The sequence below is a fragment of the Microcebus murinus genome, chromosome 16 (assembly GCF_040939455.1).
Source record: "Microcebus murinus isolate Inina chromosome 16, M.murinus_Inina_mat1.0, whole genome shotgun sequence".
Lineage (NCBI taxonomy): Eukaryota > Metazoa > Chordata > Mammalia > Primates > Cheirogaleidae > Microcebus > Microcebus murinus.
In genome coordinates this window covers 72446775-72464969 of record NC_134119.1, presented here as the reverse complement: position 1 = coordinate 72464969, position 18195 = coordinate 72446775, and the positions used below count along the sequence as shown (strand labels likewise).

Here is an 18195-nt window from a genome sequence, read left to right as displayed (position 1 = left end):
CCCGGGAACACGACTGCAGGTCGCGGCCCCTCCCGCCTCCTCCCCGACATGGCGCAGGGCTCAGAGACACCTGAGACGCTGCTACCAAAGTCCAAAGGGCATCGGTTGCTCCTCCAAAGCACCCGAGCAGACCGCGTTGTCCAGCCAGCCCCTGGGCCTCCCTGGGGTGCCCAGCACAAAAGTGCAGACAACCCCCGGACTCGCAATATCAGTTTGAGGATGTTCCTGCCACTCTAAGGACCCGCAGGCCAGCTGGGCCTTCAGGCAGGACAGAGAGCCCCGGAATCCGACGTGGAGAGCTGCGTGGACGTCCCCATCAGGAGGCGGTCCCGGCAGCCCCAGGGCCTCAGGGAAGACACCAGGCTGGGCCCCCGCGGCACAGCGGGGCACGTCCCCGTCCCCGGCAGGCGACTTAGCGATGCCTGCGCCAGACTGCTGCGGCCGCCCTGCTGCCGGGTTCCTGGAGGGCTTCCTGGAAGCAGCGTCCACACCAAGCCCCTGGAAGGCCCAGGCGACGGAGGAGCCGGTCAGGCAGGGGCCGAGGACGGTGACGGGCGGGGAGGAGCGTGTCAGGCAGGGGCCCAGGACGGTGACAGGCCGGGCGGGAAGGAGCCGGTCAGGCGGGGGCCCAGGACAGTGACGGGCCTGGCCGGGGAGGAGCGAGTCAGGCAGTGGCCCAGGTGGTGGGCCGGGCGGAGAGGAGCCTGTCAGGCAGGGGCAGAGGACGGTGACGGTGACGGGCCGGGGCGGGAAGGGGCCGGTCAGGCAGGGGCAGGGGCCGAGGACAGTGACGGGCCTGGCGGGGGAGGAGCGCGTCAGGCAGGGGCAGAGGAGACGGGCTGGGTAAGGGGTAGGGTGACAGTTAGGGCACAATTCACAATCGCAAAGATGTGGAAGCGACCCGAGTGCCCATCCATCCAGGAGTGCATTAGTAACATGTGGCGCGTGGACACCACGGAGTGCCATTCGGCTGTGAGGAGCAGCGGTGAGGGGGCGCCTCTCGTGTTCTCCTGGCCAGAGCTGGAACCCGTTCCAGTAGGCCAGGTGTCCCAAGAACGGACACACGAGCACCACGTGCGCGCGCTCACCGGCAAATTGGTACGAACGGATGGACACCTAAGTGGACAGCGAGGAATCACCTTCATCGGGTGGGTGTCGGGCGGGCGTGGGGAGGGGGTGGGCATACACATCCATTAGGGAGGGGGTGGGTGCGCACCCACTGGGGGATGGGCGCACTTGAAGCTCTGACCCGAGGGGGGAGGCGGGGAAAGAGCAATGCACCCGACCTGAACATTGGTACCCCCACAATACGCTGGGGGAGAATGAGAAATAAATAAGGAGACAGGGGGGAGGGGGGCACGGGCAACACATGTCACCTCAATACTTGTACTCCCATCATCTGCTAGAAAGGAGAGAGAAAAGAAAATGCAATCATAGAGATAAGAGACACTTTCTAAGAACATGAATCCGAAAAGAAAAGTAAAAGGAGGCCTGTCGAGCAGGTCTGGGTGTGACTCCGGATCCCCCAACCTCCAGTGCCACCACCAGAGATTCCTACGTGTAGCCCATAGAACCCAAAAAGCAACGGGACGAGTTCTGGTCACATACTCGCTCAAAGTGACATCCTGGAATCCTTCCGGAACTCCCTCCCCTCTCAGACTCTCCAGGTTTCCTCCAGCGTGTCGTTTCCCACAGACCAGACCTTTGGACTGAGACCGGACAGTCCAGATGGCACGCATGCTGCCCCGTGGCGGCGGTGTCCCGGCTTGGGACAAGAGGAGGCCCCACGGTGCGGGCTGGGGCGGCAGGCACCGCGGCGGGCGCTGAGGGTGGGGGTGATCCGCCGGACCGCCGCCCCGCCGCGCTCCCGGCAAGGGGACAGAGCAACAGGCAAAAAAAAAAAAAAAGCCTAGGGCACCCGGGATTCCCAGGCGGTCTCCCATCCAAGTACTAACCAGGCCCGACGCTGCTTAGCTTCGGAGATCAGACGAGATGGGGCGCGTTCGGGGTGGTGTGGCCCTAGACCGCGGAGGGCGCCCCTGCCCCGCTCAAGAGGCCAGCCTCACCGCGCTTCCCCGCGATAGCGCTGACCCGCGCCGGGCCTGTGCAGTTGGCCGGCCCGGTCGGGCGGACTCCGGAGGACTGAGGTGAGGGACGGGGCGGGGCGGGGTGGGGTGGGGGCTGTCTACACACACACACACACACACACACACACACACACACACACAAACACACACACACAGACACGATGCGCCTCCACGGCTGGACCCGCCAAGGTGGAGACCTTCCAGCCCCCCTCCTCTCCTCACCTCGCCTCCTTCACCTACCCGCCCCCACCCCCAGCGCGCCGCCGCTGACTGCGCACGCGCGCTCACCCTTTGACCCCAGCCAGGGGCCGCCCTCCCGCACAACCCCTGTCAGCTGCGCCCCCGCCCTGTGGGTGGGCTGCCGCCTATTCCCCAGGGCCAGGGCTGGGGCACAGCGCATGGGGGAGGGGAGCGAGTGTAGGGCCGTCTCTCGGGATGTGTCCCATGGCTGGGGTGGGGCGGGGTGGTTTGGGGGGCGCTGAAGAAATCAGTCCCCTCCATCTCCTACCTCTGGAAAACCCCCAAGCCCTTGGAGAACTGCCGGCACCGCTCCCGTGGGGGCCGGGACCCTGCTCCGTGTCCTCCTGTGGCCCAGTCCAAGGGGCCTGGGCCTGGCCCGGGGCTGGATTGGACCCCAACCACCCTCGGGTGTGGACTTGCTAAAAGCCGGCGATTAGATATTGGATTCGAGCTTCCTTGAGGTCATTTCACTAATGAGTGCACCGGAAAGAGTTTCCTAATCCATCTGTGAGGGTGGCAACTGAAAGAGAATTTGAAAGCTGACAGAATAGGCGAGGAAAGGCATAGGAGATTTCCACACCCAGTAAGGCAGACTTTCCCGACATGGAAGAAAGAAACGAGCAAACAGAGACACCGGTAGCCCGCCCGGATCAGAGTCGGCTCCTTAGAGAAAGCACCCTGACCAGGTTCACCCGTGGGTGGGTGGCGAGCCAGTGGCATTCAGAAGCGCGAGGCCCGCAGTCTGTGCAGAAGACACCTGCACTCGGGTGTGTGTGGCGGCACGATTCCCAAGCAGCTCCAAATGGTAATCCAAAGAGAAGCCAGGGAGTTCCCAAGGCCCCAGGTGTCCTCAGCCCACGACTGGCTGCTGTGGGAATGCGAAGCCCGGCTCCTTGTCTCAGAGCGGGACAACCAGGAGGTGTGACGTACACCCCGGGGTTCCCAGGAGGATCAGGCTGAAGCTGGTACTTGGCCTGAAAATGTCCCCTCGCATGGGCACCCCCTTCCGCTTCCGGCTCCTCTGCTCCCGGTGCCCCTCCATCCAGGGGCCAGACTTTAAGAAGTCACCCGCAGGAGAATCCTGGTCCCAAAGGAGCCTTCTGGGGGACCCGTGCTGAGAGAGGTTGTGGGCATGGCCCGCTGGGGCTCTGCCCGGCCCAGGGCTGGGAGATGCCACCTCCCAGCTCCGGGTCCCTGCAGGAAGCGTTGGCAAGCACAGGGCCAGTCCCCCAAAGGCCCAGGTGCAGGGAGCCCAGGCCAAGCAGCCTGTGGAAGAAGCCACATGCCGTGCCACCCCGGGAACACGACTGCAGGTCGCGGCCCCTCCCGCCTCCTCCCCGACATGGCGCAGGGCTCAGAGACACCTGAGACGCTGCTACCAAAGTCCAAAGGGCATCGGTTGCTCCTCCAAAGCACCCGAGCAGACCGCGTTGTCCAGCCAGCCCCTGGGCCTCCCTGGGGTGCCCAGCACAAAAGTGCAGACAACCCCCGGACTCGCAATATCAGTTTGAGGATGTTCCTGCCACTCTAAGGACCCGCAGGCCAGCTGGGCCTTCAGGCAGGACAGAGAGCCCCGGAATCCGACGTGGAGAGCTGCGTGGACGTCCCCATCAGGAGGCGGTCCCGGCAGCCCCAGGGCCTCAGGGAAGACACCAGGCTGGGCCCCCGCGGCACAGCGGGGCACGTCCCCGTCCCCGGCAGGCGACTTAGCGATGCCTGCGCCAGACTGCTGCGGCCGCCCTGCTGCCGGGTTCCTGGAGGGCTTCCTGGAAGCAGCGTCCACACCAAGCCCCTGGAAGGCCCAGGCGACGGAGGAGCCGGTCAGGCAGGGGCCGAGGACGGTGACGGGCGGGGAGGAGCGTGTCAGGCAGGGGCCGAGGACGGTGACAGGCCGGGCGGGAAGGAGCCGGTCAGGCGGGGGCCCAGGACAGTGACGGGCCTGGCCGGGGAGGAGCGAGTCAGGCAGTGGCCCAGGTGGTGGGCCGGGCGGAGAGGAGCCTGTCAGGCAGGGGCAGAGGACGGTGACGGTGACGGGCCGGGGCGGGAAGGGGCCGGTCAGGCAGGGGCAGGGGCCGAGGACAGTGACGGGCCTGGCGGGGGAGGAGCGCGTCAGGCAGGGGCAGAGGAGACGGGCTGGGTAAGGGGTAGGGTGACAGTTAGGGCACAATTCACAATCGCAAAGATGTGGAAGCGACCCGAGTGCCCATCCATCCAGGAGTGCATTAGTAACATGTGGCGCGTGGACACCACGGAGTGCCATTCGGCTGTGAGGAGCAGCGGTGAGGGGGCGCCTCTCGTGTTCTCCTGGCCAGAGCTGGAACCCGTTCCAGTAGGCCAGGTGTCCCAAGAACGGACACACGAGCACCACGTGCGCGCGCTCACCGGCAAATTGGTACGAACGGATGGACACCTAAGTGGACAGCGAGGAATCACCTTCATCGGGTGGGTGTCGGGCGGGCGTGGGGAGGGGGTGGGCATACACATCCATTAGGGAGGGGGTGGGTGCGCACCGACTGGGGGATGGGCGCACTTGAAGCTCTGACCCGAGGGGGGAGGCGGGGAAAGAGCAATGCACCCGACCTGAACATTGGTACCCCCACAATACGCTGGGGGAGAATGAGAAATAAATAAGGAGACAGGGGGGAGGGGGGCACGGGCAACACATGTCACCTCAATACTTGTACTCCCATCATCTGCTAGAAAGGAGAGAGAAAAGAAAATGCAATCATAGAGATAAGAGACACTTTCTAAGAACATGAATCCGAAAAGAAAAGTAAAAGGAGGCCTGTCGAGCAGGTCTGGGTGTGACTCCGGATCCCCCAACCTCCAGTGCCACCACCAGAGATTCCTACGTGTAGCCCATAGAACCCCAAAAGCAACGGGACGAGTTCTGGTCACATACTCGCTCAAAGTGACATCCTGGAATCCTTCCGGAACTCCCTCCCCTCTCAGACTCTCCAGGTTTCCTCCAGCGTGTCGTTTCCCACAGACCAGACCTTTGGACTGAGACCGGACAGTCCAGATGGCACGCATGCTGCCCCGTGGCGGCGGTGTCCCGGCTTGGGACAAGAGGAGGCCCCACGGTGCGGGCTGGGGCGGCAGGCACCGCGGCGGGCGCTGAGGGTGGGGGTGATCCGCCGGACCGCCGCCCCGCCGCGCTCCCGGCAAGGGGACAGAGCAACAGGCAAAAAAAAAAAAAAAGCCTAGGGCACCCGGGATTCCCAGGCGGTCTCCCATCCAAGTACTAACCAGGCCCGACGCTGCTTAGCTTCGGAGATCAGACGAGATGGGGCGCGTTCGGGGTGGTGTGGCCCTAGACCGCGGAGGGCGCCCCTGCCCCGCTCAAGAGGCCAGCCTCACCGCGCTTCCCCGCGATAGCGCTGACCCGCGCCGGGCCTGTGCAGTTGGCCGGCCCGGTCGGGCGGACTCCGGAGGACTGAGGTGAGGGACGGGGCGGGGCGGGGTGGGGTGGGGGCTGTCTACACACACACACACACACACACACACACACACACACACAAACACACACACACAGACACGATGCGCCTCCACGGCTGGACCCGCCAAGGTGGAGACCTTCCAGCCCCCCTCCTCTCCTCACCTCGCCTCCTTCACCTACCCGCCCCCACCCCCAGCGCGCCGCCGCTGACTGCGCACGCGCGCTCACCCTTTGACCCCAGCCAGGGGCCGCCCTCCCGCACAACCCCTGTCAGCTGCGCCCCCGCCCTGTGGGTGGGCTGCAGCCTATTCCCCAGGGCCAGGGCTGGGGCACAGCGCATGGGGGAGGGGAGCGAGTGTAGGGGCGTCTCTCGGGATGTGTCCCATGGCTGGGGTGGGGCGGGGTGGTTTGGGGGGCGCTGAAGAAATCAGTCCCCTCCATCTCCTACCTCTGGAAAACCCCCAAGCCCTTGGAGAACTGCCGGCACCGCTCCCGTGGGGGCCGGGACCCTGCTCCGTGTCCTCCTGTGGCCCAGTCCAAGGGGCCTGGGCCTGGCCCGGGGCTGGATTGGACCCCAACCACCCTCGGGTGTGGACTTGCTAAAAGCCGGCGATTAGATATTGGATTCGAGCTTCCTTGAGGTCATTTCACTAATGAGTGCACCGGAAAGAGTTTCCTAATCCATCTGTGAGGGTGGCAACTGAAAGAGAATTTTAAAGCTGACAGAATAGGCGAGGAAAGGCATAGGAGATTTCCACACCCAGTAAGGCAGACTTTCCCGAAATGGAAGAAAGAAACGAGCAAACAGAGACACCGGTAGCCCGCCCGGATCAGAGTCGGCTCCTTAGAGAAAGCACCCTGACCAGGTTCACCCGTGGGTGGGTGGCGAGCCAGTGGCATTCAGAAGCGCGAGGCCCGCAGTCTGTGCAGAAGACACCTGCACTCGGGTGTGTGTGGCGGCACGATTCCCAAGCAGCTCCAAATGGTAATCCAAAGAGAAGCCAGGGAGTTCCCAAGGCCCCAGGTGTCCTCAGCCCACGACTGGCTGCTGTGGGAATGCGAAGCCCGGCTCCTTGTCTCAGAGCGGGACAACCAGGAGGTGTGACGTACACCCCGGGGTTCCCAGGAGGATCAGGCTGAAGCTGGTACTTGGCCTGAAAATGTCCCCTCGCATGGGCACCCCCTTCCGCTTCCGGCTCCTCTGCTCCCGGTGCCCCTCCATCCAGGGGCCAGACTTTAAGAAGTCACCCGCAGGAGAATCCTGGTCCCAAAGGAGCCTTCTGGGGGACCCGTGCTGAGAGAGGTTGTGGGCATGGCCCGCTGGGGCTCTGCCCGGCCCAGGGCTGGGAGATGCCACCTCCCAGCTCCGGGTCCCTGCAGGAAGCGTTGGCAAGCACAGGGCCAGTCCCCCAAAGGCCCAGGTGCAGGGAGCCCAGGCCAAGCAGCCTGTGGAAGAAGCCACATGCCGTGCCACCCCGGGAACACGACTGCAGGTCGCGGCCCCTCCCGCCTCCTCCCCGACATGGCGCAGGGCTCAGAGACACCTGAGACGCTGCTACCAAAGTCCAAAGGGCATCGGTTGCTCCTCCAAAGCACCCGAGCAGACCGCGTTGTCCAGCCAGCCCCTGGGCCTCCCTGGGGTGCCCAGCACAAAAGTGCAGACAACCCCCGGACTCGCAATATCAGTTTGAGGATGTTCCTGCCACTCTAAGGACCCGCAGGCCAGCTGGGCCTTCAGGCAGGACAGAGAGCCCCGGAATCCGACGTGGAGAGCTGCGTGGACGTCCCCATCAGGAGGCGGTCCCCACCTCCGAGGCTCTCCCCTTGCGGGGAGCGGCAGCCCCAGGGCCTCAGGGAAGACACCAGGCTGGGCCCCCGCGGCACAGCGGGGCACGTCCCCGTCCCCGGCAGGCGACTTAGCGATGCCTGCGCCAGACTGCTGCGGCCGCCCTGCTGCCGGGTTCCTGGAGGGCTTCCTGGAAGCAGCGTCCACACCAAGCCCCTGGAAGGCCCAGGCGACGGAGGAGCCGGTCAGGCAGGGGCCGAGGACGGTGACGGGCGGGGAGGAGCGTGTCAGGCAGGGGCCGAGGACGGTGACAGGCCGGGCGGGAAGGAGCCGGTCAGGCGGGGGCCCAGAACAGTGACGGGCCTGGCCGGGGAGGAGCGAGTCAGGCAGTGGCCCAGGTGGTGGGCCGGGCGGAGAGGAGCCTGTCAGGCAGGGGCAGAGGACGGTGACGGTGACGGGCCGGGGCGGGAAGGGGCCGGTCAGGCAGGGGCAGGGGCCGAGGACAGTGACGGGCCTGGCGGGGGAGGAGCGCGTCAGGCAGGGGCAGAGGAGACGGGCTGGGTAAGGGGTAGGGTGACAGTTAGGGCACAATTCACAATCGCAAAGATGTGAAAGCGACCCGAGTGCCCATCCATCCAGGAGTGCATTAGTAACATGTGGCGCGTGGACACCACGGAGTGCCATTCGGCTGTGAGGAGCAGCGGTGAGGGGGCGCCTCTCGTGTTCTCCTGGCCAGAGCTGGAACCCGTTCCAGTAGGCCAGGTGTCCCAAGAACGGACACACGAGCACCACGTGCGCGCGCTCACCGGCAAATTGGTACGAACGGATGGACACCTAAGTGGACAGCGAGGAATCACCTTCATCGGGTGGGTGTCGGGCGGGCGTGGGGAGGGGGTGGGCATACACATCCATTAGGGAGGGGGTGGGTGCGCACCGACTGGGGGATGGGCGCACTTGAAGCTCTGACCCGAGGGGGGAGGCGGGGAAAGAGCAATGCACCCGACCTGAACATTGGTACCCCCACAATACGCTGGGGGAGAATGAGAAATAAATAAGGAGACAGGGGGGAGGGGGGCACGGGCAACACATGTCACCTCAATACTTGTACTCCCATCATCTGCTAGAAAGGAGAGAGAAAAGAAAATGCAATCATAGAGATAAGAGACACTTTCTAAGAACATGAATCCGAAAAGAAAAGTAAAAGGAGGCCTGTCGAGCAGGTCTGGGTGTGACTCCGGATCCCCCAACCTCCAGTGCCACCACCAGAGATTCCTACGTGTAGCCCATAGAACCCCAAAAGCAACGGGACGAGTTCTGGTCACATACTCGCTCAAAGTGACATCCTGGAATCCTTCCGGAACTCCCTCCCCTCTCAGACTCTCCAGGTTTCCTCCAGCGTGTCGTTTCCCACAGACCAGACCTTTGGACTGAGACCGGACAGTCCAGATGGCACGCATGCTGCCCCGTGGCGGCGGTGTCCCGGCTTGGGACAAGAGGAGGCCCCACGGTGCGGGCTGGGGCGGCAGGCACCGCGGCGGGCGCTGAGGGTGGGGGTGATCCGCCGGACCGCCGCCCCGCCGCGCTCCCGGCAAGGGGACAGAGCAACAGGCAAAAAAAAAAAAAAAAAAAAAAAAAAAAGCCTAGGACACCCGGGATTCCCAGGCGGTCTCCCATCCAAGTACTAACCAGGCCCGACGCTGCTTAGCTTCGGAGATCAGACGAGATGGGGCGCGTTCGGGGTGGTGTGGCCCTAGACCGCGGAGGGCGCCCCTGCCCCGCTCAAGAGGCCAGCCTCACCGCGCTTCCCCGCGATAGCGCTGACCCGCGCCGGGCCTGTGCAGTTGGCCGGCCCGGTCGGGCGGACTCCGGAGGACTGAGGTGAGGGACGGGGCGGGGCGGGGTGGGGTGGGGGCTGTCTACACACACACACACACACACACACACACACACACACACACAAACACACACACACAGACACGATGCGCCTCCACGGCTGGACCCGCCAAGGTGGAGACCTTCCAGCCCCCCTCCTCTCCTCACCTCGCCTCCTTCACCTACCCGCCCCCACCCCCAGCGCGCCGCCGCTGACTGCGCACGCGGCGCGCTCACCCTTTGACCCCAGCCAGGGGCCGCCCTCCCGCACAACCCCTGTCAGCTGGGCCCCCGCCCTGTGGGTGGGCTGCCGCCTATTCCCCAGGGCCAGGGCTGGGGCACAGCGCATGGGGGAGGGGAGCGAGTGTAGGGGCGTCTCTCGGGATGTGTCCCATGGCTGGGGTGGGGCGGGGTGGTTTGGGGGGCGCTGAAGAAATCAGTCCCCTCCATCTCCTACCTCTGGAAAACCCCCAAGCCCTTGGAGAACTGCCGGCACCGCTCCCGTGGGGGCCGGGACCCTGCTCCGTGTCCTCCTGTGGCCCAGTCCAAGGGGCCTGGGCCTGGCCCGGGGCTGGATTGGACCCCAACCACCCTCGGGTGTGGACTTGCTAAAAGCCGGCGATTAGATATTGGATTCGAGCTTCCTTGAGGTCATTTCACTAATGAGTGCACCGGAAAGAGTTTCCTAATCCATCTGTGAGGGTGGCAACTGAAAGAGAATTTTAAAGCTGACAGAATAGGCGAGGAAAGGCATAGGAGATTTCCACACCCAGTAAGGCAGACTTTCCCGAAATGGAAGAAAGAAACGAGCAAACAGAGACACCGGTAGCCCGCCCGGATCAGAGTCGGCTCCTTAGAGAAAGCACCCTGACCAGGTTCACCCGTGGGTGGGTGGCGAGCCAGTGGCATTCAGAAGCGCGAGGCCCGCAGTCTGTGCAGAAGACACCTGCACTCGGGTGTGTGTGGCGGCACGATTCCCAAGCAGCTCCAAATGGTAATCCAAAGAGAAGCCAGGGAGTTCCCAAGGCCCCAGGTGTCCTCAGCCCACGACTGGCTGCTGTGGGAATGCGAAGCCCGGCTCCTTGTCTCAGAGCGGGACAACCAGGAGGTGTGACGTACACCCCGGGGTTCCCAGGAGGATCAGGCTGAAGCTGGTACTTGGCCTGAAAATGTCCCCTCGCATGGGCACCCCCTTCCGCTTCCGGCTCCTCTGCTCCCGGTGCCCCTCCATCCAGGGGCCAGACTTTAAGAAGTCACCCGCAGGAGAATCCTGGTCCCAAAGGAGCCTTCTGGGGGACCCGTGCTGAGAGAGGTTGTGGGCATGGCCCGCTGGGGCTCTGCCCGGCCCAGGGCTGGGAGATGCCACCTCCCAGCTCCGGGTCCCTGCAGGAAGCGTTGGCAAGCACAGGGCCAGTCCCCCAAAGGCCCAGGTGCAGGGAGCCCAGGCCAAGCAGCCTGTGGAAGAAGCCACATGCCGTGCCACCCCGGGAACACGACTGCAGGTCGCGGCCCCTCCCGCCTCCTCCCCGACATGGCGCAGGGCTCAGAGACACCTGAGACGCTGCTACCAAAGTCCAAAGGGCATCGGTTGCTCCTCCAAAGCACCCGAGCAGACCGCGTTGTCCAGCCAGCCCCTGGGCCTCCCTGGGGTGCCCAGCACAAAAGTGCAGACAACCCCCGGACTCGCAATATCAGTTTGAGGATGTTCCTGCCACTCTAAGGACCCGCAGGCCAGCTGGGCCTTCAGGCAGGACAGAGAGCCCCGGAATCCGACGTGGAGAGCTGCGTGGACGTCCCCATCAGGAGGCGGTCCAGGCAGCCCCAGGGCCTCAGGGAAGACACCAGGCTGGGCCCCCGCGGCACAGCGGGGCACGTCCCCGTCCCCGGCAGGCGACTTAGCGATGCCTGCGCCAGACTGCTGCGGCCGCCCTGCTGCCGGGTTCCTGGAGGGCTTCCTGGAAGCAGCGTCCACACCAAGCCCCTGGAAGGCCCAGGCGACGGAGGAGCCGGTCAGGCAGGGGCCGAGGACGGTGACGGGCGGGGAGGAGCGTGTCAGGCAGGGGCCGAGGACGGTGACAGGCCGGGCGGGAAGGAGCCGGTCAGGCGGGGGCCCAGGACAGTGACGGGCCTGGCCGGGGAGGAGCGAGTCAGGCAGTGGCCCAGGTGGTGGGCCGGGCGGAGAGGAGCCTGTCAGGCAGGGGCAGAGGACGGTGACGGTGACGGGCCGGGGCGGGAAGGGGCCGGTCAGGCAGGGGCAGGGGCCGAGGACAGTGACGGGCCTGGCGGGGGAGGAGCGCGTCAGGCAGGGGCAGAGGAGACGGGCTGGGTAAGGGGTAGGGTGACAGTTAGGGCACAATTCACAATCGCAAAGATGTGGAAGCGACCCGAGTGCCCATCCATCCAGGAGTGCATTAGTAACATGTGGCGCGTGGACACCACGGAGTGCCATTCGGCTGTGAGGAGCAGCGGTGAGGGGGCGCCTCTCGTGTTCTCCTGGCCAGAGCTGGAACCCGTTCCAGTAGGCCAGGTGTCCCAAGAACGGACACACGAGCACCACGTGCGCGCGCTCACCGGCAAATTGGTACGAACGGATGGACACCTAAGTGGACAGCGAGGAATCACCTTCATCGGGTGGGTGTCGGGCGGGCGTGGGGAGGGGGTGGGCATACACATCCATTAGGGAGGGGGTGGGTGCGCACCGACTGGGGGATGGGCGCACTTGAAGCTCTGACCCGAGGGGGGAGGCGGGGAAAGAGCAATGCACCCGACCTGAACATTGGTACCCCCACAATACGCTGGGGGAGAATGAGAAATAAATAAGGAGACAGGGGGGAGGGGGGCACGGGCAACACATGTCACCTCAATACTTGTACTCCCATCATCTGCTAGAAAGGAGAGAGAAAAGAAAATGCAATCATAGAGATAAGAGACACTTTCTAAGAACATGAATCCGAAAAGAAAAGTAAAAGGAGGCCTGTCGAGCAGGTCTGGGTGTGACTCCGGATCCCCCAACCTCCAGTGCCACCACCAGAGATTCCTACGTGTAGCCCATAGAACCCCAAAAGCAACGGGACGAGTTCTGGTCACATACTCGCTCAAAGTGACATCCTGAAATCCTTCCGGAACTCCCTCCCCTCTCAGACTCTCCAGGTTTCCTCCAGCGTGTCGTTTCCCACAGACCAGACCTTTGGACTGAGACCGGACAGTCCAGATGGCACGCATGCTGCCCCGTGGCGGCGGTGTCCCGGCTTGGGACAAGAGGAGGCCCCACGGTGCGGGCTGGGGCGGCAGGCACCGCGGCGGGCGCTGAGGGTGGGGGTGATCCGCCGGACCGCCGCCCCGCCGCGCTCCCGGCAAGGGGACAGAGCAACAGGCAAAAAAAAAAAAAAAAAAAAAAAAAGCCTAGGGCACCCGGGATTCCCAGGCGGTCTCCCATCCAAGTACTAACCAGGCCCGACGCTGCTTAGCTTCGGAGATCAGACGAGATGGGGCGCGTTCGGGGTGGTGTGGCCCTAGACCGCGGAGGGCGCCCCTGCCCCGCTCAAGAGGCCAGCCTCACCGCGCTTCCCCGCGATAGCGCTGACCCGCGCCGGGCCTGTGCAGTTGGCCGGCCCGGTCGGGCGGACTCCGGAGGACTGAGGTGAGGGACGGGGCGGGGCGGGGTGGGGTGGGGGCTGTCTACACACACACACACACACACACACACACACACACACACAAACACACACACACAGACACGATGCGCCTCCACGGCTGGACCCGCCAAGGTGGAGACCTTCCAGCCCCCCTCCTCTCCTCACCTCGCCTCCTTCACCTACCCGCCCCCACCCCCAGCGCGCCGCCGCTGACTGCGCACGCGGCGCGCTCACCCTTTGACCCCAGCCAGGGGCCGCCCTCCCGCACAACCCCTGTCAGCTGCGCCCCCGCCCTGTGGGTGGGCTGCCGCCTATTCCCCAGGGCCAGGGCTGGGGCACAGCGCATGGGGGAGGGGAGCGAGTGTAGGGGCGTCTCTCGGGATGTGTCCCATGGCTGGGGTGGGGCGGGGTGGTTTGGGGGGCGCTGAAGAAATCAGTCCCCTCCATCTCCTACCTCTGGAAAACCCCCAAGCCCTTGGAGAACTGCCGGCACCGCTCCCGTGGGGGCCGGGACCCTGCTCCGTGTCCTCCTGTGGCCCAGTCCAAGGGGCCTGGGCCTGGCCCGGGGCTGGATTGGACCCCAACCACCCTCGGGTGTGGACTTGCTAAAAGCCGGCGATTAGATATTGGATTCGAGCTTCCTTGAGGTCATTTCACTAATGAGTGCACCGGAAAGAGTTTCCTAATCCATCTGTGAGGGTGGCAACTGAAAGAGAATTTGAAAGCTGACAGAATAGGCGAGGAAAGGCATAGGAGATTTCCACACCCAGTAAGGCAGACTTTCCCGACATGGAAGAAAGAAACGAGCAAACAGAGACACCGGTAGCCCGCCCGGATCAGAGTCGGCTCCTTAGAGAAAGCACCCTGACCAGGTTCACCCGTGGGTGGGTGGCGAGCCAGTGGCATTCAGAAGCGCGAGGCCCGCAGTCTGTGCAGAAGACACCTGCACTCGGGTGTGTGTGGCGGCACGATTCCCAAGCAGCTCCAAATGGTAATCCAAAGAGAAGCCAGGGAGTTCCCAAGGCCCCAGGTGTCCTCAGCCCACGACTGGCTGCTGTGGGAATGCGAAGCCCGGCTCCTTGTCTCAGAGCGGGACAACCAGGAGGTGTGACGTACACCCCGGGGTTCCCAGGAGGATCAGGCTGAAGCTGGTACTTGGCCTGAAAATGTCCCCTCGCATGGGCACCCCCTTCCGCTTCCGGCTCCTCTGCTCCCGGTGCCCCTCCATCCAGGGGCCAGACTTTAAGAAGTCACCCGCAGGAGAATCCTGGTCCCAAAGGAGCCTTCTGGGGGACCCGTGCTGAGAGAGGTTGTGGGCATGGCCCGCTGGGGCTCTGCCCGGCCCAGGGCTGGGAGATGCCACCTCCCAGCTCCGGGTCCCTGCAGGAAGCGTTGGCAAGCACAGGGCCAGTCCCCCAAAGGCCCAGGTGCAGGGAGCCCAGGCCAAGCAGCCTGTGGAAGAAGCCACATGCCGTGCCACCCCGGGAACACGACTGCAGGTCGCGGCCCCTCCCGCCTCCTCCCCGACATGGCGCAGGGCTCAGAGACACCTGAGACGCTGCTACCAAAGTCCAAAGGGCATCGGTTGCTCCTCCAAAGCACCCGAGCAGACCGCGTTGTCCAGCCAGCCCCTGGGCCTCCCTGGGGTGCCCAGCACAAAAGTGCAGACAACCCCCGGACTCGCAATATCAGTTTGAGGATGTTCCTGCCACTCTAAGGACCCGCAGGCCAGCTGGGCCTTCAGGCAGGACAGAGAGCCCCGGAATCCGACGTGGAGAGCTGCGTGGACGTCCCCATCAGGAGGCGGTCCCGGCAGCCCCAGGGCCTCAGGGAAGACACCAGGCTGGGCCCCCGCGGCACAGCGGGGCACGTCCCCGTCCCCGGCAGGCGACTTAGCGATGCCTGCGCCAGACTGCTGCGGCCGCCCTGCTGCCGGGTTCCTGGAGGGCTTCCTGGAAGCAGCGTCCACACCAAGCCCCTGGAAGGCCCAGGCGACGGAGGAGCCGGTCAGGCAGGGGCCGAGGACGGTGACGGGCGGGGAGGAGCGTGTCAGGCAGGGGCCGAGGACGGTGACAGGCCGGGCGGGAAGGAGCCGGTCAGGCGGGGGCCCAGGACAGTGACGGGCCTGGCCGGGGAGGAGCGAGTCAGGCAGTGGCCCAGGTGGTGGGCCGGGCGGAGAGGAGCCTGTCAGGCAGGGGCAGAGGACGGTGACGGTGACGGGCCGGGGCGGGAAGGGGCCGGTCAGGCAGGGGCAGGGGCCGAGGACAGTGACGGGCCTGGCGGGGGAGGAGCGCGTCAGGCAGGGGCAGAGGAGACGGGCTGGGTAAGGGGTAGGGTGACAGTTAGGGCACAATTCACAATCGCAAAGATGTGGAAGCGACCCGAGTGCCCATCCATCCAGGAGTGCATTAGTAACATGTGGCGCGTGGACACCACGGAGTGCCATTCGGCTGTGAGGAGCAGCGGTGAGGGGGCGCCTCTCGTGTTCTCCTGGCCAGAGCTGGAACACGTTCCAGTAGGCCAGGTGTCCCAAGAACGGACACACGAGCACCACGTGCGCGCGCTCACCGGCAAATTGGTAGGAACGGATGGACACCTAAGTGGACAGCGAGGAATCACCTTCATCGGGTGGGTGTCGGGCGGGCGTGGGGAGGGGGTGGGCATACACATCCATTAGGGAGGGGGTGGGTGCGCACCGACTGGGGGATGGGCGCACTTGAAGCTCTGACCCGAGGGGGGAGGCGGGGAAAGAGCAATGCACCCGACCTGAACATTGGTACCCCCACAATACGCTGGGAGAGAATGAGAAATAAATAAGGAGACAGGGGGGAGGGGGGCACGGGCAACACATGTCACCTCAATACTTGTACTCCCATCATCTGCTAGAAAGGAGAGAGAAAAGAAAATGCAATCATAGAGATAAGAGACACTTTCTAAGAACATGAATCCGAAAAGAAAAGTAAAAGGAGGCCTGTCGAGCAGGTCTGGGTGTGACTCCAGATCCCCCAACCTCCAGTGCCACCACCAGAGATTCCTACGTGTAGCCCATAGAACCCCAAAAGCAACGGGACGAGTTCTGGTCACATACTCGCTCAAAGTGACATCCTGGAATCCTTCCGGAACTCCCTCCCCTCTCAGACTCTCCAGGTTTCCTCCAGCGTGTCGTTTCCCACAGACCAGACCTTTGGACTGAGACCGGACAGTCCAGATGGCACGCATGCTGCCCCGTGGCGGCGGTGTCCCGGCTTGGGACAAGAGGAGGCCCCACGGTGCGGGCTGGGGCGGCAGGCACCGCGGCGGGCGCTGAGGGTGGGGGTGATCCGCCGGACCGCCGCCCCGCCGCGCTCCCGGCAAGGGGACAGAGCAACAGGCAAAAAAAAAAAAAAAAAAAAAAAAAAAAAGCCTAGGACACCCGGGATTCCCAGGCGGTCTCCCATCCAAGTACTAACCAGGCCCGACGCTGCTTAGCTTCGGAGATCAGACGAGATGGGGCGCGTTCGGGGTGGTGTGGCCCTAGACCGCGGAGGGCGCCCCTGCCCCGCTCAAGAGGCCAGCCTCACCGCGCTTCCCCGCGATAGCGCTGACCCGCGCCGGGCCTGTGCAGTTGGCCGGCCCGGTCGGGCGGACTCCGGAGGACTGAGGTGAGGGACGGGGCGGGGCGGGGTGGGGTGGGGGCTGTCTACACACACACACACACACACACACACACACACACACACACACACACAAACACACACACACAGACACGATGCGCCTCCACGGCTGGACCCGCCAAGGTGGAGACCTTCCAGCCCCCCTCCTCTCCTCACCTCGCCTCCTTCACCTACCCGCCCCCACCCCCAGCGCGCCGCCGCTGACTGCGCACGCGCGCTCACCCTTTGACCCCAGCCAGGGGCCGCCCTCCCGCACAACCCCTGTCAGCTGCGCCCCCGCCCTGTGGGTGGGCTGCAGCCTATTCCCCAGGGCCAGGGCTGGGGCACAGCGCATGGGGGAGGGGAGCGAGTGTAGGGGCGTCTCTCGGGATGTGTCCCATGGCTGGGGTGGGGCGGGGTGGTTTGGGGGGCGCTGAAGAAATCAGTCCCCTCCATCTCCTACCTCTGGAAAACCCCCAAGCCCTTGGAGAACTGCCGGCACCGCTCCCGTGGGGGCCGGGACCCTGCTCCGTGTCCTCCTGTGGCCCAGTCCAAGGGGCCTGGGCCTGGCCCGGGGCTGGATTGGACCCCAACCACCCTCGGGTGTGGACTTGCTAAAAGCCGGCGATTAGATATTGGATTCGAGCTTCCTTGAGGTCATTTCACTAATGAGTGCACCGGAAAGAGTTTCCTAATCCATCTGTGAGGGTGGCAACTGAAAGAGAATTTGAAAGCTGACAGAATAGGCGAGGAAAGGCATAGGAGATTTCCACACCCAGTAAGGCAGACTTTCCCGACATGGAAGAAAGAAACGAGCAAACAGAGACACCGGTAGCCCGCCCGGATCAGAGTCGGCTCCTTAGAGAAAGCACCCTGACCAGGTTCACCCGTGGGTGGGTGGCGAGCCAGTGGCATTCAGAAGCGCGAGGCCCGCAGTCTGTGCAGAAGACACCTGCACTCGGGTGTGTGTGGCGGCACGATTCCCAAGCAGCTCCAAATGGTAATCCAAAGAGAAGCCAGGGAGTTCCCAAGGCCCCAGGTGTCCTCAGCCCACGACTGGCTGCTGTGGGAATGCGAAGCCCGGCTCCTTGTCTCAGAGCGGGACAACCAGGAGGTGTGACGTACACCCCGGGGTTCCCAGGAGGATCAGGCTGAAGCTGGTACTTGGCCTGAAAATGTCCCCTCGCATGGGCACCCCCTTCCGCTTCCGGCTCCTCTGCTCCCGGTGCCCCTCCATCCAGGGGCCAGACTTTAAGAAGTCACCCGCAGGAGAATCCTGGTCCCAAAGGAGCCTTCTGGGGGACCCGTGCTGAGAGAGGTTGTGGGCATGGCCCGCTGGGGCTCTGCCCGGCCCAGGGCTGGGAGATGCCACCTCCCAGCTCCGGGTCCCTGCAGGAAGCGTTGGCAAGCACAGGGCCAGTCCCCCAAAGGCCCAGGTGCAGGGAGCCCAGGCCAAGCAGCCTGTGGAAGAAGCCACATGCCGTGCCACCCCGGGAACACGACT

The 18195-nt window shown here is 64.4% G+C and overlaps 5 pseudogenes; all 5 read right to left on the bottom strand.

The window, feature by feature from the left end:
- Positions 1–1906: 1906 nt before the first annotated feature.
- LOC142861368 (uncharacterized) lies at positions 1907–2025 on the bottom strand (annotated as a pseudogene).
- Positions 2026–5527: 3502 nt separating this feature from the next.
- LOC142861367 (uncharacterized) lies at positions 5528–5646 on the bottom strand (annotated as a pseudogene).
- Positions 5647–9189: 3543 nt separating this feature from the next.
- LOC142861376 (uncharacterized) lies at positions 9190–9308 on the bottom strand (annotated as a pseudogene).
- Positions 9309–12823: 3515 nt separating this feature from the next.
- LOC142861366 (uncharacterized) lies at positions 12824–12942 on the bottom strand (annotated as a pseudogene).
- Positions 12943–16459: 3517 nt separating this feature from the next.
- LOC142861375 (uncharacterized) lies at positions 16460–16578 on the bottom strand (annotated as a pseudogene).
- Positions 16579–18195: the final 1617 nt, after the last annotated feature.